Source organism: Saccopteryx leptura, chromosome 7, assembly GCF_036850995.1.
Source record: "Saccopteryx leptura isolate mSacLep1 chromosome 7, mSacLep1_pri_phased_curated, whole genome shotgun sequence".
Taxonomy (NCBI): Eukaryota; Metazoa; Chordata; class Mammalia; order Chiroptera; family Emballonuridae; genus Saccopteryx; species Saccopteryx leptura.
In genome coordinates, this window is record NC_089509.1 from 111,531,744 (window position 1) to 111,556,940 (window position 25,197).

A 25,197-nucleotide genomic window follows, 5' to 3' on the forward strand; every position below is an offset into this window, starting at 1 on the left:
ACTGATGCGTGAGTGACTAAAAGCAGTGTGTCCTCGGGGCTCCACTCTGACACTGGGACCTACTTTCAGATGGGCCCCATGAATAGCCTTTCTTACTCACTTCCCCCTTTCTCACCAACATTACCCATGGACCTGGCCAGAGCAGTGATACAGAAATCAACTGTATGTTTGCCTTCAGAACTTTCCAAGATCCCAGCGGAGGTATGTATGTAATAGAAATGTTTACATACGAAAACTTCACAACAATCTTTGGAATCAAAGTAACAGGTATTTTCTGATGAATAGAATAAATTCCCTGTAAAAATCTGTGGGGTTTTTTTCCCCGTTGTTGTTGGGTTTTTTAGCTTAGATTTTAAAAGTCGCTCTCTGCCAAATGAACTGCATTCTGTTGCCCTTAAAGTGTGTGTGATAAACAAGGGACTCTTTCAGATCCAGACATTATTACAGAGTGACCGAGCACAGGGGAATCTGGAAGCTGTAACATTTCCTGGGCGGTAAAGGCAGCAGAAGATGGAACACTTAGGATGGAGGGTCTGGCAGCTGAGGATGATGTTGTCTTCTCCAAAGAGCCAGCTAGTTGGGTGGGGTGTACTTTTTTTCTTATCTAATTCTTTCAAAAAATGCTATTTTTATGATCGGTATGGCTCTTATCAAAAAGTGCAAAGGACATATGTCCTTCTCAACAAACATTTATCAAAATAGCAAGAAGGTTCTTGAATTACTGCTCTTACTTTAAACCATTAAGTACTTCCCCGTTTCTGGTAAATGTCTTCTGAATCCTAGTGATCAACAGAGTAGCAGTAGAGATGTCATAGGAATAGCCCACATTTGTGCTGTGAAACGATTTGTACCACTAGGGAAGTAACATATAAAACAAAAAACACACCCGAAGAAGTTTTGTGAGGCAAGGGTCCACACATTTGTCTTGTCAGAGGCAATAGATTGTCATGGGTATGTAGAGCCTTTGAAAATAGCCCAGAATAATTTGTCTATCCACTTCAAAGAGTTACGTGTCTATACATGTGTCTCCAGTGTTCAAAAGATGAATTTCAAATGAGATATTTAGTGGCATTCAGCAAACAGGTTCATCAAAATCAATCATATTTACTAAGTGTGGGATGAATTACTTTTGATTATAAGGACATCATAAACTTTAAAGATATGTGCTTGTAGTGCAAATAGAGGGCTTCGGTATATTTGCTGAGGAAAAAGGAAAATTTCCATCCATACTTTTTTTTCCAAGTGAGAGTAGGGGAGATAGACTCCTGCATGCTTCCTGATCAGGATCCACCTGGCAGCCCCCATCTGAGGCCTGTGCCCTGCCCATCTGGCGCCATGCTCGCAACCGAGCTATTTTTTTAGAGCCTGAGGCAGAGGCTTCATGGAGTCATCCTCAGCCTGGGGCCGATGAGCTCAAACCAATGGAGCCATGGCTGCAGGAGGGGAAGAGAGAGAGAGAAAGAGAGAGAGAAGGGAGAGGGGGAAGAGTAAAGGAGCAGATGGTCACTTTTCCTGTGTGCCCTGACAGGGAGTCCAGCCCAGGATATCCACATGCCAGGCCAGTGCTCTACCACTGAGCCAATCACACAGGGCCTCCATCCATACTTTTGCAAATGTTGTGACTTTTAAACCTGTTGTGTTTTTTTTAACTTGTAGTTTTTAGCTTTTTATCTCTTTAAGAAAGCTATTTCTTGATCAAATAAATGAACTAATTTGTTAAGTTTTATTCAGTCGCATATATTTATATGTTAATATTAAAAGACCTTGGACAGTTTTGTTTTTCTTGATGGAAAGGATCTATTTCTGCTATCACTCCCAAGAGTTGGCCACAAGATTATTAGAGAATACATAGTATCAATTGGGGAACTACTCATAACGTAAAAGACAAAAGCTAAAATGTGAAAATAAATAGCTTGGTTCCTTTTGCTTTTAAACACTTGGTACAAGAATGGCTGTCAGAATCGGAGTTGGCCCGCTGTCAGCCAAGGACTGCAGATGCTCAGGGTGCAGCCAAGAACATTCAGGCCTCTGTGCTTCTCACTCCCGGGGGTCGGCCGTGACCCTGGCTGTCGGCAGCCCCAAACCATCCAGGCAGGCTGAGGCTCAGTCTAATGACTTGCTTTAGAAACAGTAGGTGACATTTATCTCAGCTCAGTCTTCTGCTCTCTACTGCCAATTACTGTAGAATTGAATGGGAATGTTGAGGTTCCACTGACTTTAATGAGGTGCCCCTGTCTGGTTTTCACTCTGCTACAACGATGACAGCTGTGGAGAGTTCCTGTTTCTCTCTTGGTCTCTAGTCATGATGCCTTTTGTCACTAAGCGGCCATTGTGATCACTGGTGTATAGTGACCGGGAATGCTGTCAGGAAGCGGGATCATGGTCATTGCACGGTGCGGGCTGGGACAGCAACCTGTGCTTGATGCGCATGCAGCAGTGCTGGCTTCTGTTCCCTTCCAAACGGTGGGAGGGGAGAAGAAGGGGCGGAAGGATTACAGCTCAATTGAAGAGTAATACGCAGCGCCTTCAATGTCAGCCCTTATCTGACAAATTTAAGGGAAAGTTACTCAATCCCTGCGCTAAGAAACCAGATAAAAACATGAACAAATCTTCACGGGTAATTGTAAAAGTCAGCTTTTGTAAGGATCAACATTTAAGTCAATGCAGTTGTAATTTGTGTTAAATATCTCACTTTAGACCCTCTTTTTCAAAAATAAATAGTGAATTTGCTATTGGTTTCTCTTTTTTTCCCCCCAAAATCAAATATATAAAATTCTTTTTTCTTTCTTTCTTTCTTTCTTTATTTTTTTTTTTTTTTTTTTTTTTTTGTATTTTTCCGAAGCTGGAAATGGGGAGAGACAGTCAGACAGACTCCCGCATGCACCTGACCGGGATCCACCCGGCATGCCCACCAGGGGGTGATGCTCTGCCCACCAGGGGGCAATGCTCTGCCCATTGGGAGGGTCGCCCTGTTGCGACCAGAGCCACTCTAGCACCTGAGGCAGAGGCCACAGAGCCATCCCCAGCGCCCGGGCCATCTTTGCTCCAGTGGAGCCTTGGCTGTAGGAGGGGAAGAGAGAGACAGAGAGGAAGGAGAGGGGGAGGGTGGAGAAGCAGATGGGTTCCTCTCCTGTGTGCCCTGGCCGGGAATCAAACCCGGGACTTCTGCATGCCAGGCCGACGCTCTACCACTGAGCCAACCGGCCAGGGCTATCAAATTCTTTATCTGAGGTCAAATCAAATTTATAATTATTTATTTTAATTTTTTTTCAAATGAACACATATACACATTAAAAAACTAACATGGCACTATAAGATTTATGACTAAGAACAGAAATACCCATTCTACCACTTTCAACCTTTTGATTCATGTAAGCCAAGGGCAATCATTTCTTACTTTTAACTGGAAACACTCATCTAGTCCATGTAATGAATTTACACAGTGTCTAAGTAACATAGTTCTAGATAACATTTCCTGACTTCCCCTTTAGATTCCTTATTTCAAAATCAAACACAAATGGAACAAACCTGGTGTTGGGCAGGTAAAATATATTATGCTCACTTTGTTAAAGATAGTGCTGATCACGTGGAAGACCGTCGCCCAGGTGATATTAATGTGTGTTGGGGGCGGGCTGTGGGCAGGCAGGATCCTTGTAGCCTGGGGCTTGGTTTTAGGACTAAGCCTTTCCCACCCCTTGGGGTGGACTTTGTATCAGAGACTTACCTATTTTGTATATTGGATTAAAGGTCTTGGTTTCTACACTATAAAGTGGGGCAGACTGGGAGCTTGCTCTCTCGGTTCCTGAGATTAGCATTAGAGCAGAGAGCAGAGAGGAGAGCAGAGAAAGGCCACGTGGAGGAGGCCAGGAGAAGCAGCCAAGATGGCAGAGTGCTGAAGGAAAAGCCAGTTTGTGCAGAGTTTGTGCAGAGAGAAGGAAAGAGATGGGGAGCAGAGGTGAATAAGGCTGGTGAGCTAGAAACCTTTGATTCTAGGAAACTCGGATAAGTCAGTAGCTTTGTGAGCACTGAATGAGTGGGTTTTGGAGCCCAGTGTGTGTTTTTACTTGCCTGCTGGGTGCAAGCTAGGATTAAAGCTGATGGCCCACCAGCTTTTGGCTCTGTTGTTTCATTACCGACTGTCCAAATCCAATGCGAACCTGCATGGGCCAGGCGGCTGTGATGGTGGCCATGGATACTGACTTTACACCTGGCGTCCCCTCTGATCTTCTCGATGTTGTGCTATGAGCTTGTTTAGATCAATAGTCACTGTTTCCATTGCTAGAACACTCCTGTGACTTCTTATATATATCAGTGTTCATGTTAGTCCTCTCTGCAATTCTGTTTCATCTTCCTGAAATTCCTTTCACCAAGTGGCTAGATACTCTGGATTCTTAAATTATGCCATCCTTTGTCCATGAATTTATTTAATTGAATTATATTATTATTGATTGATTCCCTTCTAAGTATAAAATCTCTTCTTAGTGGTAAATAAGGAAAAAAATTACTTTGGAGGCAGGGAGTATAAATTTATAGAGTAGAAATGATGAGATGGTAGGGGAGAAGAATTGGCACACTTATCCTCGCCCCCCAAGCAACAGAGAGAATGGTTGGCTCTTCATGTCAGAAGAGAACATCGAATTTTCCAAATGTCTAAAACTTATTGGCTGATTTCAGACAATTCTGATATAATCAGCTTATACAAATGATATCAACTTACTTTGAAGAGCCATCTGTCGTGACCCATGCAACGAGTATATTCCAGGGTCCTGAGTGGGAACGGTCCAAATTTAATGAAAATAGACAAAGAATTAAAGACATATAAGATGGGTTTCAGAAGGACTTTTCAGCTCCCTGCCAGCAGTAACTCCCGCCCTGGCAGAGCTGCAAAACATGGCTGCCCCCAGAAACGACACCCTTCTTTATTTACAGGGCAAAGTGGAAATTAGCATACAGTTTCCAAGGCAACTCAAGAATTCCACCAGGTGCAGAAAACCCCCCACCAATACTTAACATACACAACAACCTCACACAAAGAAGTAACTTCCTTCCAGTCCTTCCAGGGAACATGGGAGGCAGGATGAGCATCACAGCCTTTTGCCACTTAATCAGGCAGGTGAGGTGGGGGGTTGGGCAGACTGTCAGCTTACAGTCAGCTCCTAGCACCTCTGTCCACCAGATATCCAAACTCTAAAAATTCTATTGGCTTTTTTCGGTCCCCAACAGCCATCCTTGGGCATGGCCAAGATGGCCTTAAAGTTTTCCTCAACTTGACCACACTATACTCGGGCTTCTCCATGCCTCTAAGTCCCTGACCTTTCTCCCAGCCCGGCCCAGCCCTGACAAATGTGGTGGGCTTGGCCACAGAGGTCCCTCCCACTCCCTGTTTTAGTATTTACTTTAGAAATCAAAATTATAAACTCTTTCTGTGCCCCTCAGAGATGAAAATACTTTCAGAGTCCTCATGCCGGTTTCATAAACCCGGACTATCTTTATCAAGAATTTAGGAGTCATCCCATTGAAATGTTATCATCCAGGAAGATAATACCTTATATCACAGTCTCTGTGGAAAGTGTGGAAGCCTAATTTCCTGGGCATCTTGCTTCAATACATCTCCTGTTGTAAAACTATCTCCTGTCATAAAGATAGAAAGTTTGCTTTTCCTTCCTTTGGGCAAAGCCAATTAGCAAAAGCAGATGGCCAGCAATCCTCTTACCTCAACTTAAAACCTCCCACCCCTTGTTTCAGTGGAATTGAGCTAAGACTGGGTTTTAGACTCTCTCTCCTTTGGGAATAGCCTCGACTAACTTTTTTTCCCCGTTTAATTGTGTCTGCTGCAATTTTTCCTTGGTCAGCCAATATTGTGGGAAAAGCAAGTGTAGCTTCAGCCTTTTCAGAGGTTATTTTTGAGCAACATTTAGAAGTGGAGGGTTGATTGCCAAATGTGTAAAATATAGATTTATGAGAATTCAGAACTGGGGCAAATGATTATAGTGGTGTTATTTTCTGTGTAGTAAATATAAGATTAAACAGAGAAGGTACACCATTTGGAATCCTAGATCATCCCAAATTAAATGATTAAAGGCAAATTATTTAACTACCTCAGGCCTCAGTTTCTCATTTATAAAACAGAGTTTTGACAAATTCAATTCCAATTCTGCTATCCCATGATTATTTGACTGTTATTTTTTCTTAAAGACTTTGATTGATCCTAATCAAAAAGCAGGTTCCCTTTGAAGAGCAAATATAATCATTAGCACACATGATATCTTTAGCTAGGAACATAGGCTCATGATGTGAAGTAATGTGCTCATTGCGGTGAGCCATTACACCATTAATAGCCAGTTAACAACCTTTAAAGTGACTTTCCTAAATGCATAACAAAACTGGTGCCAAGCAACACAGCTACCTCACCAACACTTCAGCTCTTAATTATAATCTCATCTGTAATGCAGCCCAATATTCCAATAACTTCCCCTTTTCTATTTATACTAAATCAATGTCTATGGAAAAGCTAATATTGAACGGTAATTATAGAAAAATAATCTGAGCTTTTCATCTTTTTTAGTCCACATTGAAACTTCATTTTCTATAGAAGACTCCTGATCAGGTTTTTAATGCTCTTTTGTCACCATCATTTACTCAGGTAACTATGATTAATAGACAAATATTCCAGAGAGAAGAAAACATGTTTTTCGTCTAAATTCTCATGATATGGCTAAAGCATTTCCATTTGAAAACATGATGTGTAACAACCCTATGGAGACGCAAAGGTTTATTTTTTTTTTTCACTTTCTTATGTGTTTATTTTAGTTCTTTAAAATTTTTGTTGATTTTCATATGGGGAGTATATGGGCGCATGGACACCACCAAGGATGACACTTGGCTCACCACTGATGGAAGTCAAAACACCTTAATAAGTAATAGCATTTTTGAAGAAATGGCATTTACATGCTTCAGTTTATCACATTCTAGAACTAGTGTGGATTTTGTAAGTAATCCATTTTAATGATCTTTTTTTTTTTACTGTTGAGAATATTAAGAAGTTTAATTAATTTGTGGTATTCAATGTAGACTTCTACCAGGTGAACTGTTCAGTAGAGTTACCATGAAGTTATTCTTTGGTTATAGTTATCAGTACATTGTTGGTGCTTGAATTGTGACTGACTGATTCAAATACTTCAAAGACTGCACATTTTTTTTGGTTATGCATTGTAAAAAATACAGAATTTTTATTTCTTTCTGGTTTCTATTTTTTTTTAAAGCCTTCTGTGACTATTTCAATTAAAATGATCCTTTTGACACCTCCTTAGAGTAATTCCATGGAGAACCAACTGAAAACCACTATGTGAAGGAGGCACCTCTTCAAATGCACTGTCTTATTCAGTTCTAGAGAGTATTACTGAATGGGTGGTTTGTGACCAATGAGGAGAAAAATCAAGAACCCCTCAAGATTAGTGTATATTTTTTAAATATAAGACAGTGACCAGACATAGATAGGTATTAAAAATGTATATTGGATTAAAACACAGACAAGTCTTTCTGTGACTTCCTATACTACTGCAAAAGGAGAAAGAAGTAGAAATATCATAACTTGATCATGAAGGCATCTAATGAAATGTGTCATTTTTCCTAATGAACCCACTGGAGAAATAAAGGCTGGAGAGAAGGTGAGATAGGAGAATTCATGGTTGGAATAATCAGAGCTGAAGATTCTCAGCTACAGGGTGTGCATTGAACTTTAAGGAAGTTTCTAAGCAGATCACAGAGTCCTGTTCTGTCCTTTCTCTTTTTCTTTTAGGAGGTTTATTATCAACTTTACAGAGGGGAGGAGTGTTACATTCTGGCGAGAAAGACTACAGCAGACCCAAAGTGAATTTTATAAGTTTTATTGCAGACCTGCACAGGGACTGCAGGCAACCCATGCAAGGGAGCACTGCAGCCCCCCAAACCTGCGCAGGGACTGCAGGCAACCCACGCCTCCGAAGAGACTGGAGCACTGCAGCTCCCCAAACCTGCGCAGCCAACAAACTGTGCAGGGACTGCAGCCCCCCAAACCTGCACAGGGACTGCAGCCAACCCATGCAAGGGAGCACTGCAGCCAACCAAACCTGCGCAGCCAACAAACTGCACAGGGACTGCAGCCCCCCCCAAACCTGCACAGGGACTGCAGCTCCGAGCTTCTAAAATGGCTCCTTTTTATAGGGTGGCTGTCTAGGATGAGCAAGCATCATACAGAAGCTGATGTGGCTGTTAGTCATTGGCTAGGGAGGTCGTGTGCAGTTACGGGGGGGGGGGTATTACTCAGTGGAGAATTTCAAACATAAACTTCTGATAAGGGTCTCTGACTCAATGCAGGATGTTGCTGAACTCTTTGTTCTCAGCGTCACAGGGACCTTGTACACTCTTGGCAGCCCCAGCATGTCAGTACTCCCTGAATCTAACAAGGAGCACTTATCACATCTGTGGATGAGCCTAACTTGAAGTAGAATGACAGTCCATGGCATACCAGAGTAAAGGTACCAGAAGTTCGCAACAGGCTGGTCCAGAAGTCACATTCACCACATGAAGCGGAACAGCATTGGAGATAAAATTCCTCATTGCAGGTCTCCATTTGAACCGGACACATATGGAGATACAGGGAGACAATATCTGTCTTAAAATTAATTAGTGTAAAAATAACCTCAGGGTTCTGATTGATGAAAATAATCAATATGGCTGTAAGGCCAGTAGCCGCAGCCACTATCACAGCCACCTGGCCCGTGCAGGTTTGCATTTGATTCGGACAGACGGTAATGAAACAACCAAGCCAAGAACTGGTGGGCCATTAGCTTTAATCCTAGCTTGCACCTGGCGGGAAGAAATACACACAATGGGAAAACACTTCCCTTTCCATTCAGGGCTCCCAAAGCCACTGACTTATTCAAGTTTCCTAGAATCAAAGGTTTCTACCTCACCAGTCTCATTCACCTCTGTTTCCCATCTCCTTCTCTCTGCACAAACTCTGCACAAACTGGCTTCTCCTTCAGCACTCTGCCATCTTGGCTGCTTCTCCTCTGCAATGTTGATGGCAGGATCTGAGACAGAGCGAGAGCCCCCAGTCTGCCTTATTTTATAGTGTAGAAAGTTAAAGCCCTTCAGCCAATGTACAAATAAGGGAGTCTCTGATACAAAGCCACTTATCTGAGGCATAAATGGGATTCCTCATAAGAGTGCACCACCTCACACCATGCAACAGTCAAGGGTGTGGGGAAAAGCTCAGTTTTGAGAAGATCTTAGTATTAAAAGGGTGGGAAAGGCTTAGTCTTAAAACCAAGCCTTAGGCTACAAGGACCTTGCCAGCGTACAGCCTATCTTCCAAACCCAATGCAAACGATAAGCGAGCGAACATATACATCATATTTATAGACTTATTTGACTAACAGTGGCAAAACTGATGTGGCTGCTAGAAATGTTACCGGTTTCTTATATAATATAAATAGAAACCTAAAGTCCGGGTGAGTCATCAAAGGATGGTGCATCAGAATCACCTTAGATGCTTGCTAAAATGCAGAGTCTGTGTTCCCATCCAACATCTACTGAATACATTCAAGGGTCTGGATGAGGTGCCCTGGAGTTCACACCTTCAGCAGCCTCCTGAGATGAGTTTTATGCTGGGATCCACCTCAGAGGATTAGCATAGAGAAGACACGGCATAATGCACAGAAAAGCACAGGGCAATAAATAGCATAGAGAGTAACTGTTCAATGAATGGTAGCTTTGAGTATTTTTTATGGTCACTTTTCAGCTCTGTTGACACTTCTGTAAATTCTCTGTCTGGGTCAAACTTACTAATAAGTCTTATATATGAGACTTTTCCTTCCTCTCTCCCTCCCTTCCTGCCTTTCAGTCTTCTAGCTTCACTAAATTTCTCTCTTCTGCCTTTCAACATATATTAGTTAGGGCTGACTAGGGCACAGTACTACCTGGGCCACATGGAGACCTAAGAAGCATGGGTCAGCCTGACCAGGTGGTGGCGCAGTGGATAGAGCGTCGGACTGGGATGCGGAAGGACCCAGGTTTGAGACCCCGAGGTCGCCAGCTTGAGCGTGGGCTCATCTGGCTTGAGCAAAGAGCTCACCAGCTTAGACCCAAGGTTGCTGGCTCCAGTAGGGGGTTACTCGGTCTGCTGAAGGCCCGCAGTCAAGGCACATGTGAGAAAGCAATCAATGAACAACTAAGAAGTCGCAACGCGCAACGAGAAACTGATGATTGATACTTCTCATCTCTCTCCGTTCCTGTCTGTCTGTCCCTGTCTATCTCTGCCTCTGTAAAAAAAAAAAAAAAAAAAAAAAAAAAGAAGCATGGGTCAGGCAAAACCTGTATAAAAACAACCATAAAAGGACTGAAGGGTTTTGGAGCCTGGGGAAACTTTCTGGAATTTCCTGTGCACCAAAAAATGGAGGAAGCAAAATGTAGCAGCATAGAAATAAGCACTGTCTCCATCCTCTTAATAGAGGACGTTTCCTTCCCCCTGAGACTCTTGCAGGAGGAAGTGAGGAGCCGCTTGGCCAGCAGGAGCCATGCTCAGCTCTGCCCTCTGCTCTCTGACTCCCCAACCCCTGCCCGCTCCTCCACATCCCCACCCCCAAAGCCAGGGGCCCTGCTATAAGAACCTCAAATCTGAGGAATTCTCCTTGACATTGTTGGAGGTCATCTCATGTTTTGTCAGCTTTAAAATCTTTTTCTTTTTTTGGTGACAGAGACAGAGGGACAGAGAGAGGGACAGACAGATAGGAAGGGAGAGAAATGAGAAGCATCAATTCTTCATTGCAGCACCTTAGTTGTTCATTGATTGCTTTCTTCTATGTGCTTTGACCAGGGGCTACAGCAGACTGAGGGACCCTTTGCTCAAGCCAGCGACCCTGGGCTCAAGCTGGTGAGCCTTGCTCAAACCTGATGAGTCCACGCTCAAGCTGGCGACCTCGGGACCTTGAACCTGGGTCCTCCGCGTCCCAGTCCAATGCTCTATCCACTGCGCCACTGCCTGGTCAGGCTCAGCTTTGAAATCTTCACCAGCATTTTGCAAACTTAAATGTGCACATGAATCAACTGGGGAGATTTCTGTTCAGTGGGTTTGGGGTGGAGGCTGAGAATCTGCATTTCTAACAAGCTCCTGGATAATCCTTCGGCTTCTGTTAGAAAAGTTGCAAAATATCAGAAATACAAATTAAATACTAATGTTCATCAAACATTAGCTAAGAAGTTAAATGTTACCTGGACAAGCAAACAGAATAAACATTTAGATGTCAAGAGGATATCAAGAACAAGACTCAGACCAAATTCTTCAGGATTCTGTGACATTTTTGCTGTGTAGATTTCTCATTGGAGAATTTTCAACATATTTAGTATTATCTCCGAAATGTTGCCAGTTATTTTTTTTTTTTTTCCGGGACATTACGGAAGCTTTGGTGAATTGCACGTCTGCTGCTACAGAAGCAATCTTTCATGCTACAGTGACTCATGAATTTCCTATTGTATGTATTTATTTGGTTACAGCTCTGTTGACAGTGGTAGAGAATAAAATGCCTCCAGAAAACACAAGAGATCCAGGTGTCTGCCTTTCACTGTGAGATGTCAGGTCGGTCCCACTGTGCATCGGGGAGTGTTGATTTTATGACATGACTACAGATAGGTTTAAAACCCGAGATCCTCATCTTATTTTAAAGAGTGTGAAGAAAACAAATGATTCAATATAAATCAAGAATAGATCATTTGGATAACATAATATAACCTCAATTTGAAGCAATTTATGAAATGAAAAAATACATCATGCAAATGAGAAGCAATTTTAATAGGGAAATGTTCTGTCTCATCTCATCTAATTGTTATTTGGAAGTTTATTACTAAGAGGAGACACTCAAGTGTGGACGACATTGGAAGGCAAGGTGAATTCTCTTTTCGTCAACCAGATAGAAATTTAAACATTCCTGTATTTTTTATAATTTTTTGAAAGTGTAGCCTTTGAAATATTTGTACTTGTTTCAATGAAAAAAATGTAAATGTAGTTTTAAATAGATTGCTATGATAAAAGGAAGTCATGGAATGATTTGTAAGAACAAATGAACAAACAGTGTATTTTGGATCTCATCTCTCTTTGAGAGAATCAGAGATAAAATCATAATATGGACACCAAGACCTCAGATTATAGATTCATAACCCTTTCAACTCAGAATAATAAATGCTACACTCAGAATCATCTTTTAAAACTCAGTCAATAGAAATCATTGTGCAAAATGCATTACTTGCTAAATATAAGAAGATTGTATCTTTTTGTCTCAGAAATATTGCTCAGTTCCTGGTACCCAGGCAGCCTTTAATAAATGTTTGTTTAATGAGTGCAGGAAATCCTGAATATTTCAGGAATACAGGAAAATATATATGAATGAAATAGAGCAGAAGTAGGTAAACATTTTCTGTAAAGAGGCAGATAGCAATTATTTTAGGTGAAGCTGGTCATATAGTCTCTATCATAAATGCACAACTCTGCCATTGTAAAGAGAAATCAGCCATAAACAACTCGTAAAAGAATGGGTGTGGCTATATTTCAATAAAACTTTATTAACAAAGTCAAGCTGCAGGTAGTAGTAGGTCATAGGCTAGTGACCCTAAACCAGAGCAAGTTTGTTCATTGTCTTCAAAAAGTTGCAATAAATGAAGAGATATAGGAATATATATATATTTAAAAATCTGAATAGAGTTTTTCCTCCAACAACGATGGCATAGGTGGTATTCGACTCACGCTCTTATTGAGAAAAACCAAAACTTAGTTGGAAAAATGAAGTAAAAACAAAACCTGCTGTTTGAACAGATTGGGGAGCAGACGGCACAACCAGCACCGGGAGGCGCAGAGGGCACAAAACCCAGAGTGAAGGAAAGGCGTCCGGGAGCCCTGAGTTCCCCGAACTTCCTCTTCCTTGAGTTATTTGCCGACTCCCATTGTAGGCAGTGACCCGGAGCAGTGCGCACGCGTGCCGCAAAGTACGTGTCTATAAATTGTTATATTGGGATGTGAGGAAGTAATCACAGTACGTGACACATTTGGCAATGTTTGCAGTGATTTAACAATGTAATTTGGGGTCCATTTTACCTAATAATTTAAAAAATGGGCTTGTATTTTCATGCCTCGTACGTCTTGACATGAAAAGACACATAAAATGTCTCAGTAATTCAGACTTGCTGTATTTCTGAAAGTATCATTTAAGGAGAGATAAGACATTTTTAAATAGTAAAGTTTGAGTTCTAGATAGTGACACTAATCTCTACAGTCCTTCCAGAGACGTGTTATTGTCTTTGATTTGCGCTTTTTCTTGGTAGAGACAGCCCTAATGTCTTGACTTGACGTTTCTCACTATAATGGCCCTCACTCCACGAGTCAGGGAACCAGTGTGGGCATTCTGCATGTGCTAAGTATATTTATTTCTGTTACACACTCGGGGCAGCGGGAAGTAACCAGAGAGGGGACCATTTGCTATGAGATGTCAGGGAACTACGGGATGCAGATGGGCCCAAGCTGAAACTACTTTGATCACCTGACTTACAAGCCCCTGCTCTGATTGGAGGACCGTAGTGACATTTTGGGTTGTCCTGGAATCAACGTCAGTGAAGAGGCAGGGTCCAGTGGTCCCTCAATATCTGACTATTCCCTATCGCCCAATGTACCTGTACCCTACTAAAAAGCTGAAGGTCCCTAGGAAGGACTGGTGGAAAGACTAACAGTATAAATTTTTAGTAGCACATTCGGGTCCTTTCTTGAGAGGTTCTGGCCTCCCCTTTATTGAAAGGGCTCTAGATCTATAAACTGGCTCACAACTGGAAAATTGCTGAAAAGTCATGACTTTATTTTTATCATTTGAATTCGATTTTTATTCATCTGATGTAGACTTTTACAGCTCATCATAGATCAGATAATAGGCTAGTTGGTTTCTTGTTTCACTTGTAAAAACGCCATGATTAACTAGTCAGCGCCATAGGTTTGTGTGAGTCAGACTGTTCTTATTGCTGCTTTGACTGTGCTGTTTGTTATGGTCACCTCACCCACCTAACCTTTGGCGGTTGAGTACTCTTACGTGACTCCTATCACCTAGAGTGTCTGTCCCATTGCATTTAGTTTTCCCAGCTGAGTGCCTGCAGTGTCCTCCACAAGGTCTGACCTAGACAGGAGGACCATCACAAAGCTCTTCAAGGATGCTGGGACATCCCTCACAAATTTATTTCTCCAAGTATTGGTAAAAGGTATGTCTTCTGGGTAAAAGGACCCTTCCCTGTAAGTGAGGGGGTCACAGATGATGAATCCGCTCTAACATTCCCATCTCCTGGAGTCTGAAACCCTCGTTCAACACCAAAACAAGAAGGTCAGGCATTTCCAGTTAGCTCACAGGGGGTCATCATTGGAGCTACATTTCAGCCAACCAACCAAACCATTAGAGCCCTTCCTAACTCACTAAGCTGCAAGTTTAAACGAAGACTCTGTTTGGTGAGCTCATATCAATAAATTCTGCCACATTCAATTTTAGGTTACTTCCACCATTTCTATAACCTTAATTCCCATTTCTACACATGTTCCTATAATTTCTGCTTGTATGAATTAGAAACTATTCTTTTCGAGTATATTGTTCCTGCCCATGAGTCACCCTTTGTATCTTGCCTTTAGCTACCTGCTGAATATTGAGTCAAATTATAGGCCTAGAAGCAAATAGGGTGATGGAGGTGGGTCCTGAGAAGACTCGGCATTGTTGTGCATAGCAACTGCCTCTGGTGAGGCCATTATGGTTTCCTTGGCAACAAAGGTTTAGTCTCCTTAGACAGGGGAAAAGAACATGCCACCATGGCTGGGGATGACCTTCTACTGTGGTTAGAGAGGACACTTTTGTTGGGGTTGAGAAGGCAATTCATCCAGAGTGGGGAGGATTTCCTCACTGGCTGTAAAGCCAGTAGCCACAGCCACCATCACAGCCGCCCAGCCCATGCAGGTTCACATTGGATTCGGACAGTCAGTAATGAAACAACAGAGCCATGAATCGGTGGGCCATTACCTTTAATCCTAGCTTGTACTGGTGGGCAAGTAAAAACACACACACTGGGCTCCAAAACCCACTCATTCAGCGCTCACAAAGCTACTGACTTATCCGAGTTTCCTAGAATCAAATGTGTCTACCTCACCAGCCTCATTCTCCTTTGTTCCCCATCTCCTTCTGTTGGGCAGATAAAATATATTATGCTCACTTTGTTAAAGATGGCGCTGCCCACGGGGAGGCCGTCACCCAGGTGATATTAATGTGTGTTGGGGGCGGGCTGTGGGCAGGCAGAATCCTTGTAGCCTGGGGCTTGGTTTTGAGATTAAGACTTTCTTACCCTTTTTTGATGTGGGGTGGTACAATCCCATCATGCCCCAGATAGTGACTTTGTATTAGAGACTTCCCTATTTTGTATATTGGATTAAAGGTTTGGATTTCTACACTATAAAATAGGGGCAGAATGGGAGCTTGTTTTCTTGGTTCCTGAGATTAGCATTAGAGAGCAGAGAGAGGCCACGTGGAAGAAGCCAGGAGAAGCAGCCAAGATGGCGGAGTGTTGAGTGAGAAGCCAGTTTGTGCAGAGTTTGTGCAGGGAGAAGGAAGGAGATGGGGAACAGAGGTGAATAAGTCTGGTGAGCTGGAAACCTTTGATTCTAGGAAACTCGGATAAGTCAGTAGCTTTATGAGCACTGAATGTGAGTGGGTTTTAGAGCCCAGTGTGTGTTTTTACTTGCCCGCCAGGTGCAAACTAGGATTAAAGACTATGGCCCACCAGTTTTTGGCTCCGTTGTTTCTTTACCGACTGTCCAAATCCAATGCGAACCTGCATGGGCCAGGCGGCTGTAGTAGTGGCCTTGGCCACTGGCTTTACACCTTCTCTCCGCACAAACTCTGCACTAACTGGCTTTCTTTCAGCACTCTGCCATCTTGACTGCTTCTCCTCTCCTCCACGTGGCCCTTCTCTGCTCTCCTCTCTAATACTAATCTCAGGAACTGAGAGAGCGAGCAAGCTCCCGGTCTGCCCTACTTTATAGTATAGAAATCAAAACCTTTAATTCAATCTACAAAATAGGGAAGTCTCTAATACAAAGTCACTTATCTGAGGCATGATGGGATTCCTCATGAGAGTGCACCACCTCACATCAAAAAGGGTGGGAAAGGCTTAGTCTTAAAACTAAGCTTTAGGCTATAAGAATCCTGCCTGCTTATAGCCTGTCCCCCCACATCCAACGCAAACTATAAGCGAGCAAATATAGATATCATTATCTACAAACTTATTTGAAAAAAATTACTGGCCAAGAATCATCATCAGAATTCAGGGGCTTAGCGTCCTCAGTTTTATCAACATCTCCCCACAATCCTATCCCGACATTCAGGATCCCGTTCTTCCCCAATCAGTTTAACAGTAGACATCCCTGAGGCTGAGCGTTCACCTGGGCATTGTCATTCATCCCATTGCAGGATAGGTTCTGCATTTGATTTTCTTCAAATTCAGACCTAAAGTTTCAGGTGTTAAGGTTATTTACAGGGCACTTCTAGAGGCTCTTAGATCATTCCTGTAGCAGCACTTGACCTGAAAATTCAAGTACCTGAGCTTCTGTTGTTCTTTCACCACTTTGTCTGGGATATTAGGAGCAACCAACCAACATCCTCACATTTCTTAGTTTTCCAAAAATATTCTCAAGTATCATGTGTAGCTTTTTTTTTTTTTTTTTTTGTATTTTTCTGAAGCTGGAAATGGGGAGAGACAGTCAGACAGACTTCCGCATGTGCCCGACCGGGATCCACCCGGCACGCCCACCAGGGGGCGACGCTCTGCCCACCAGGAGGCGATTCTCTGCCCCTCCGGGGCGTCGCTCTGCCGTGACCAGAGCCACTCTAGCGCCTGGGGCAGAGGTCAAGGAGCCATCCCCAGCGCCCGGGCCATCTTTGCTCCAATGGAGCCTTGGCTGCCGGAGGGGAAGAGAGAGACAGAGAGGAAGGAGAGGGGGGTGGAGAAGCAAATGGGTGCTTCTCCTATGTGTCCTGGCCGGGAATCGAACCCGGGTCCCCCGCACGCCAGGCCGACGCTCTACTGTGCTTCTTACATGTGGTTGATCACGGGTATTCAACACAGATATTCTGTGTATTTTACACAGAATGGTCCTAATTCACTAGGACTGATATCCTCCTAGGAAAGACAAGTTTTTGACTTAGAAACACAGACAAGGGTTTCACATGTGAAGATAAAAGCAGAGATTGAGGTGATGCTGCTACAAAGAACACCAAAGGTTGCTAACAAAACCCCAGAAGCTAGGAAAGAGGACTTCCCCCTCAGAGCCCTGAGAAGGAACCAACCCTGCTAACGCCACGATCCTAGACATCCAATGTCCAGAACTACGCAACAGCAAATTTCTGTTGTTTAAATCACCCCGTCTCTAGTACTTGGTTATGGCAGCCCTAGCAAACTACTGTAGTGTGGGAGTGAAAGCATTGCTCTCTCTAACAGCAGTTTCCTGGACCTATGTGCTCTGGTTAAGGGGCAAACAACATCCTATATCGGTTGCTGGGTTAGCACATTCACGACAGCTTTTGTATCAGCAGTGGATCCCTATCACGTGTTTTTTTCCTTGGTGAAGACTCAGTGACCATTCTTCCGTATTATAAGGTTAAGTGGTGTGATGATTAATTTTCTGTGTTAAGATGTCTGCATCACAGGAAGCCCAGATGTCGGATTAGACATTATTTCTGGGTGTGCCTGTGAGAGTGTTCCTGGAAGAGATTAGCATTTGAGTCTAACACTGAGTGGCGTGTACCAATTCTCTGTGCACGTCATATAAACTCAAGTTTCCATACCTTTGATAATGCTGCTCCTTCTTCCTGGAAAGCACTCCTTCAGAGCCTTCAAGATCCAGCTTCATCATTTTCTCTTCCAAGAAGTCGTTTATAAGCCAGAGCTTGATGTGTCCCTTATGATCACGTTCAGTGCCTCACTGTATTGTCATTGAGCTTGGACAGGGATCAGCACTTGTCCAAGCTCTACGGGGCCCAACAAATGCTTGTACACTTACTTGAGTTGAATGGGCTGAAAATTATTCACGAAGTTAACAATTTAGTGAGAGACAATTACTCGTCCCAATTATTATAGTTTAAAAGATAGCTTGTGTTTTGTATATGTCAGGTGTAATGTGTCCTCTTGGTAAGGATGCTGCTAAGGGACAAACATCATCACTGTTTCAGAAAACACCGCACAAGAAACTAGACACCTGTTTTAATTTAAGAAGTCATTTCTGAGATTGAAGTTACCATTGACATATGTCTAGGCAATTAAAAGTCATTAAACATAACTAAAATTATGTTTATTTTATGTTCTTCTATACTGTCCTTACATTTTACAGTAATTTAAACTTTTGAAAAGTGTGGAAAAGTGTTCTCAAACATTGCCATCAGAGGGGTGGAACAAAGTCCCCGGTAGGTAGAGCCAAGAGCAGGAAAGAACAACGGACAAGAAAAGAATCACTCCCAGAAAGCAGAAACGGTCGTTCCCCATCCCTGGAGTAGGGACTCAGGTGACCATGCCTAGCTAGATTTCAGAATTAATAAAGACCAGTCCCAGTCTGTTGCTTACTGTCTCTGCCTTTCAGATACCGAGCACTGGGGACTTGAGGGGCAGGTCACATGTCTTTCTCATTCACACATGTCTAGATCAAGAGTACTTGTTTCTGAAGAGTCTTATCACATTCCAACTTGATTAACATGACAAGGATCTGGAGGTTAAGCCTAGTACCAAAACTGAGATGCAATTTCGGGAGAAAGTTTGAGTGCATTTGGCATGAAGGAAGAATGAAAATAATTGTAGCCACAGGAGGAACTCTGGAAAATGCTTTCAAAATGGCCACAATAATCTCCTCTGCCTCCCACATTCTTCTACATGAACTCTTTGCCATGTGACTCGGCTATGTTTTCCATCAAGGGGTGGAGTCTATTTCCCCAGCCCTTTAAATGTGGGATGACTTGCTTCGATCAATAGAATGCAGTGGAGTGGTGTACGTGCAACTTCTAAGGATAGGTTGTCAGAGTCCCTGCAGCATCCACCTTCACCATTGAAAACTCTGAGCCCACAGGGCTGTGGAAAAAAACTCAGTCTACTCTTCTAAAGGAGGGTGTTCCAACTGACAGTACCAACAACTGGCTAGGTGAGTGGTGCCATTCTGTAGCCTTAACCCCCATCAGATGATCAGATGAAAACAGCTAATGAATGTTCCCAAGGAACAGCAAGAGTAATACCACCTGTTTGCCAATCTCCCAAAGTTGTAAGAAATAGTAAATTTATTAATGTTGCTAGTCCCTATATTTTGAGCTGCATTATTACAGGGTAATAGACAATCGAAGAAATATTCACTTAGCCTGACCAGGCAGTGGCGCAGTGGATAGAGCATTGGACTGGGACATGGAAGACCCAGGTTCGAAACCTTGGAAACCCCAAGGTCGCCAGCTTGAGTGTGGGCTCATCTGGTTTGAGCAAGGGGTCACTCGGTCTGCTGTAGCCCCCTGGTCAAGGCACATATGAGAAAGCAATCAATGAGAAACTAAGATGCCACAATGAAGAATTGATGCTTCTCATCTCTCTCCCTTCCTCTCTGTTTGTCCCTATCTGTCCCTCTCTCTGACTCTCTCTGTCTCTGTCACAAAAATAAAAAATATTCACTTAAAGTATAAAAATAAGTAAATGAACTTGTCATACTTCTAGGCAATTTTATATAACTTATGGATGTCATTTTATCTCAACATTTAGTAGCTGAACAAAGTTAAGTACTCAGTAAATATTTGTTGAATTACTGAATCAACACAGTAAATTTCAATCCTCAAATCAAGAATTAATATTTTTTATTAGTAAATAGTCTATGTATGTATATTATTTAGACTATATTAATGTTCATTTCTAATAATGGCCAAGCATCACCGTTTATTGGTTTATTAGTCTGTGCATTTCCCTTCATTTCTCACTTCCTGTGAGCTGAAATGCAGTAGCGATATGGAAAAGAAAAAACACCTGATAAAAGTTATAATCATAGTTTTATTACATACTAGCTTAAAAGGTAATAAAATACCTTTCAGAGATTATTTTTAATGAGACCCAAATGTGTTTTTCTCTAAATGAGAGGATTCAAATAAAGGATGTGGGGCTGTTTTTTTTTTTTTTTTTTTAAGTATAATTAGCATTAGATTTAAAATCAAAACCTGATTTGACTTTCAGCTCCTCAGCTTTCTAGGTGGGCAGTTATGAGCAGATAACAAAACTTCCAACTTCAGAATCTTCATCGGGAAATGAGAATAGTGATATAGAGCTCAGTGGATTGTTGCATTTTGTAAACATTAAAGTGCTCTAAAATGTTATTTTTATTGATATTCTTTGCAGGTAGCTCTTTGCCTTCCATTACACTCTTTAGCATTATACGGAAGGTAACTTGATTTAATGAAAAAGTGTAGGTTGGCTCACTCATGTGCTTACCCGCCCCTCGGAACTGCCTCTGTCCACTCTTGAGACTGGACACCTAGACAATTCCCTTCCTAGAAAAAGGTCTAGATAGGTTCTGACCCCTATGGGACCAGAAACCAGCCTCCCCGAGCCTGAAATTGTCCTTCAGAATTTCAGTCCTAGTGTCTACATTTGATCATCTCCCGCTAGAAATCAAGTTCATCAACACAGAAGAAAAGATTTACTTCCCGAAAATTGCTTTGTCTTCTTCCACATGACGGTCAGCCAGGTTCGGCCATGAGAGAAGATGCAGGAGAAGCCTGGGAAAGACACCAGGTTTATTCTATTCACGAGTCCCGGAGGCAAGGGCCTGGTGGGCAGGTGCCAGGCGGCAGGAGGCAGAAGACAGGAAGTCATGGGGCGTGCCTCAATCTTAACATTTATTGTGGTTCGGAAAGAAAGGCAAGACAGGGCAAAGTAAAGAGCTGAGCATTAGCTGAATCCCATCATGTCAGCTGGCTTTGCGCTACAGAGGCACTCTCCAGCTGTCCTGAGAAGGTTAAAATGGAGGAGCCGTGCCTCCTGGGTGCCTGGACCAGATAGAGGGGGTGAGCTCAGGACCAGATAGAGGGGGTGAGCTCAGGACCAGATAGAGGAGGTGAGGCTCAGGGCTGGTCAATTTGCAGATCACGGACACCCTCCAGCTGAGCCATTTCTTATATAAGACTTGGCTAGCTCCCCAGGGGCAGTCTCTCCCCAGCCAAAAAGGTTCTGCAAGATGTCAAGATATCCTAATATGCAGGAAAAAAAAAAAAACTGTACACAATGCAGAAACCAACTACCCGCGGTGAAGGGCACCTTGTGCCCACCTCGCTCAGTCATTCCGCGTCCCATGTCTCGGGTTGCCAAAGGCAAACACCCTCTGAGCGGCTGACCTTGGTCTCGACTCCAGAGCGGTGTTTATCAGATTTTACTGGGACACCTAGTAAAACTGCGAACTACTCAGAGGCTTGGAACCTAATTCCCAAAGAGTCGTATTTAATGTATCCAGATGGAGACCTCGAATCCTGAAATGTGAGGTTAGCAATGGTGCAGATCCCACACCCATGAAGCCAGCTCTGAGGACACGGTCGGAAGCCACGTGCTGGTGAAATGTACACACATATTCACACTCAGCGACATGCTCACACTCGCACCTTAACACCTGCAGCCCCATTGCCTGCTGGGAAACTGTCTCTCCTCCCTGGATTAAACCCCTCATCATTGCTCACAGCCAGTTTCTTAATTAAAAACAACATTCTGGATGTGGGCTGCCGCCCCAGTGCCTGGCAGCTTCTACTTCTGGCAGGACAATATGCGATGTGTTACTCTCCTGAAATAAGGCATGTGAAACTCAGAACACAGCCCTGGCGGACACGCTGAGAGAGGGAGTGAGACTCCACCTCCACAGTTCTTTCAGGCTCTTACATCCAAAGGAGCAGAGCACACCAGAGGGGGAAAGAAATTCAGGCAAGTGCTACACTGAGTTCTTCAGGGGACGGGATGAGCAGCCATCCACGAGGCAACTAAAAATCTTCTGACACTGATCAAGTTTGATTTCAACCCTATTAATGGTGGACTGTCACTGAAATGTTGGGGACTTCCAAGGACATCAGCAGGATTACCCTTTGTACTGCAAACCTCCATTGCCTTGGCGAAACAGGGATGATGGAAATTTAAAAAACAAAACAAAAACACCTCTCTATTTATACAAGCTATGGAATTGCCGATGGTTGTGGGCTGAATGGCAACCCCCCAAAGCATACATGCCTGCATCCTAATCTGCGGAGTCTGTGAATGTTACTTTATATAGCAGGAGATACGGTCAATCAAGGATTTTGAGAGGAGCTTGTCTTATGTGTTCTAAATCCAAGGACAAGGACTCGTGCGGCTGAGGGTCAACGGCAGGCACCGCTGAGGGAGAGCTCGCACAAAGGAGGAGGCGGAGAGGAGAGGCAGCAGCCAGCTCAGGACTGTCAGCTGCCACCAGAAACGGGGAAGGAAAGGTCACCCCCAGGGCTTCAGAAGGGAGCAAGGCCCTGCCGACAGCGCCATCTGAGTCCAGCGAGAACCGTTTCAGACTTCCGGCCCTCCGACCTCTAAGATAATACATTCGCGTGCTCTCGGCCACATTCGTTGCAGCAGCAACAACTGCTTCTATCATCACTGACAAGGAAGCTTAGATTTGGAAAGAGTCTCAACAGGTCTAGAGAGTTTCACACGCCAAGCCAACCCCTCCCTAGCTATGAGCAGTTCTCTGTTTTCTCTACTATGGAAAGGGGATGGTAGTACCTACTCCCTAGGGTTGCTGCGAAAGTCAGGTGAGGAAAATCCACAAAGTGTCAAATAGTAGATTTATAATAAATAATATCTACTAATGTGAGTCCAATGTTGCCAGACAGCTTCCTACACTGTTACATGGTTTCTACACTCTGAAGATGTGTTTCAATGCCAAGAAACCTTGCAGGAGGCACAGGGCACAGGTGTAATGAAATTCACTGAAATGTAGCAATGCCAACCAGAATGCCCTGCACAGCACAGTAGTAAGAAGTTTATGGTGTCATGGGTGGCCTCCTGCAGAGACTTTAATGGTTCTTCAAGAAGAAAAATAAGCAAGTCTGTTGTTTGACACAAAAGAATGGCAGAAGATTTAGTTGTTTATGCAAAATCATGGGCGAAGCAGAAGGAAGCAGGGCAATACTGAGGCAAACGGCAATATTAGAAACTTAGGATAAATTACCTACCACGTCGCTGGGTGTGACTTGCTTCCCGGCATGTTGACGCCACTGACAGAACCTCTGAGCCTGGGGTTGGAATTGGGTGGGTTATAGAAAACCTATTGATTACAAGATGCATGTATTCTTCTTTTTTAAAAAAGTAATTTCTTCACTTGTTTCTCATCAAGAAAACAATCTCCAATAGGTCATTGTTGAGTTTCACATACATTTCAGGTGATTTGTGTGACTGGGGCTAATATTAGGGAAGTTTTGCCAACCTTTTAGAGCAGCTTTCTAATTTCTAAGCCTCGGGAAATGAAGCCCAAGGAATAAGGTTAGTCAGTGCCTGCATTGACTCACCATCTCCCTGCTACATTGCCCTGTGCTCGGAGCTGGGACCCCGGGACCAGAGGACACAGGAGCCAGTGCTGACTTCAGGGAGGGGGGACGTAACTATTCCCCGGATGAAAGCTCTTCAGTCAGCTTTGTGTTAGCGTTGTTGTCTACCCCATTCTGACTTTGTTCTGTGTTTTGTCCGCTGTCTGGACTCTTGCTTTGTTTTCTGATTCTTGCATGCCTGTCTACCAGTCCAGCTCTGTCACCTGAGCTGTGTGTTTCCTTTCTAGTTTGCTTCCATGCTCAGTGACCTGGCTTCTCTGGGATTCAGTCCCAGAGCTCCATTCCCTAGGGCTGAATCCTAGCAACTCCCTGGCCAGCAGCTTTCCTGCCGACTGTCCACTGTTTCGGTTGGGCGCCTTGCTGTCTTCCGGTTAGCTTCTCGAACCCTGGGCAGTCAGCAGGTTTTCCATTTCAGATTAAGCCACTGCTGTGGAACATGTTCAAGTGCAAACTATTGGAGAAGTTTAGGATATGAAATATCATTTTCAGGTGCAAGAACCCCTTGAAAGGTTAAGAGAGCTAGCAGTATGCATCAAATGTATGTATAGATAGTGTAGACTTACTTCTCATTCACAGATCATTTCATCTCTGGAATTAGAATAATGAGACTTTGGATAAGAAGTATTTGGGGTTGGAGAACGGCCCTGAAAGTTAAGTGTGTGTGTGTGTGTGTGTGTGTGTGTGTGTGTGTGTGTGTCCTGGGGGAGAGTAAGCTAGTACAGACAGGGTTGAGCGGACTGACAGAAGGCCAAACCCTACAATGTTCGCTGTCCGGGTGTTTCCATCTCACTCCCCTCTTTCTTAGGAGACCAGATCACATTTGCTAACCTTCTCCATCGAGAGATGAGGGTGCCTGTGGAGAGACACCCGCTGAGAGCCCTGTCACAGAACAACGCAAGTGGACGAGATCTCAAGGACAAGATGACCGTTCTTTCATCGTTGCTCCAGTCAGGCTCACCTATATGCCTATGGTCCTGGTGAAATTACTAATACTGATCCCGTTGACCTTCTAAAGTAGCTCTGTTGGATGAATGGTAAACTAAACTAACAGCACATTGTATTACTTAAACCTCCTTCACACCATCCAAAAATGCTCATGGATGAACTCACCCACTGCCAAGGCAGTGGGTCCCTTACTGCAGACCGGGACAAGTCAGCCTCTGACTGTGGGACAAAATCAACATCCCATTGGCTCTACTTCTGCGTTGTGGGGCCATTCTCAGACAGCCCACTCCTTTCAACAGATACTGAAGAACAGGACTAGGTTCTTCTGAATCTTTCTCACAGGGCTAAGTCTTCCCATTTTTTTCAATAACTGCCATATGTCATTTTCTCTCCATCTCTGATTACAATACAGACAACTCATAACCAGTAAAGTCCCACTTTCTCCATATATCCCCATTCTAGTCTTTATATTAAAAGTGAATACATATTTTTCACTCATGGCTGACCAGCGTTAAGTTCCATCTTTTTCATTACTAATACTTTGCCTACACGGATGGAGCTCAGGGCTACCTCTTTTCTCTCACAT

At 43.4% G+C, this 25,197-nt stretch overlaps 1 long non-coding RNA gene across 1 annotated transcript in view; it reads right to left on the reverse strand.

Moving 5' to 3' along the window:
* The window catches only part of LOC136378559 (uncharacterized), a 510,347-nt gene extending 501,911 nt beyond the window's left edge, over positions 1 to 8,436 (reverse strand). Inside the window, exon 1 of the long non-coding RNA XR_010746621.1 lies at positions 8,154 to 8,436. This is a non-coding gene — a long non-coding RNA (uncharacterized lncRNA). The remainder of the gene's footprint in view (positions 1 to 8,153) is intronic.
* Positions 8,437 to 25,197: the final 16,761 nt, after the last annotated feature.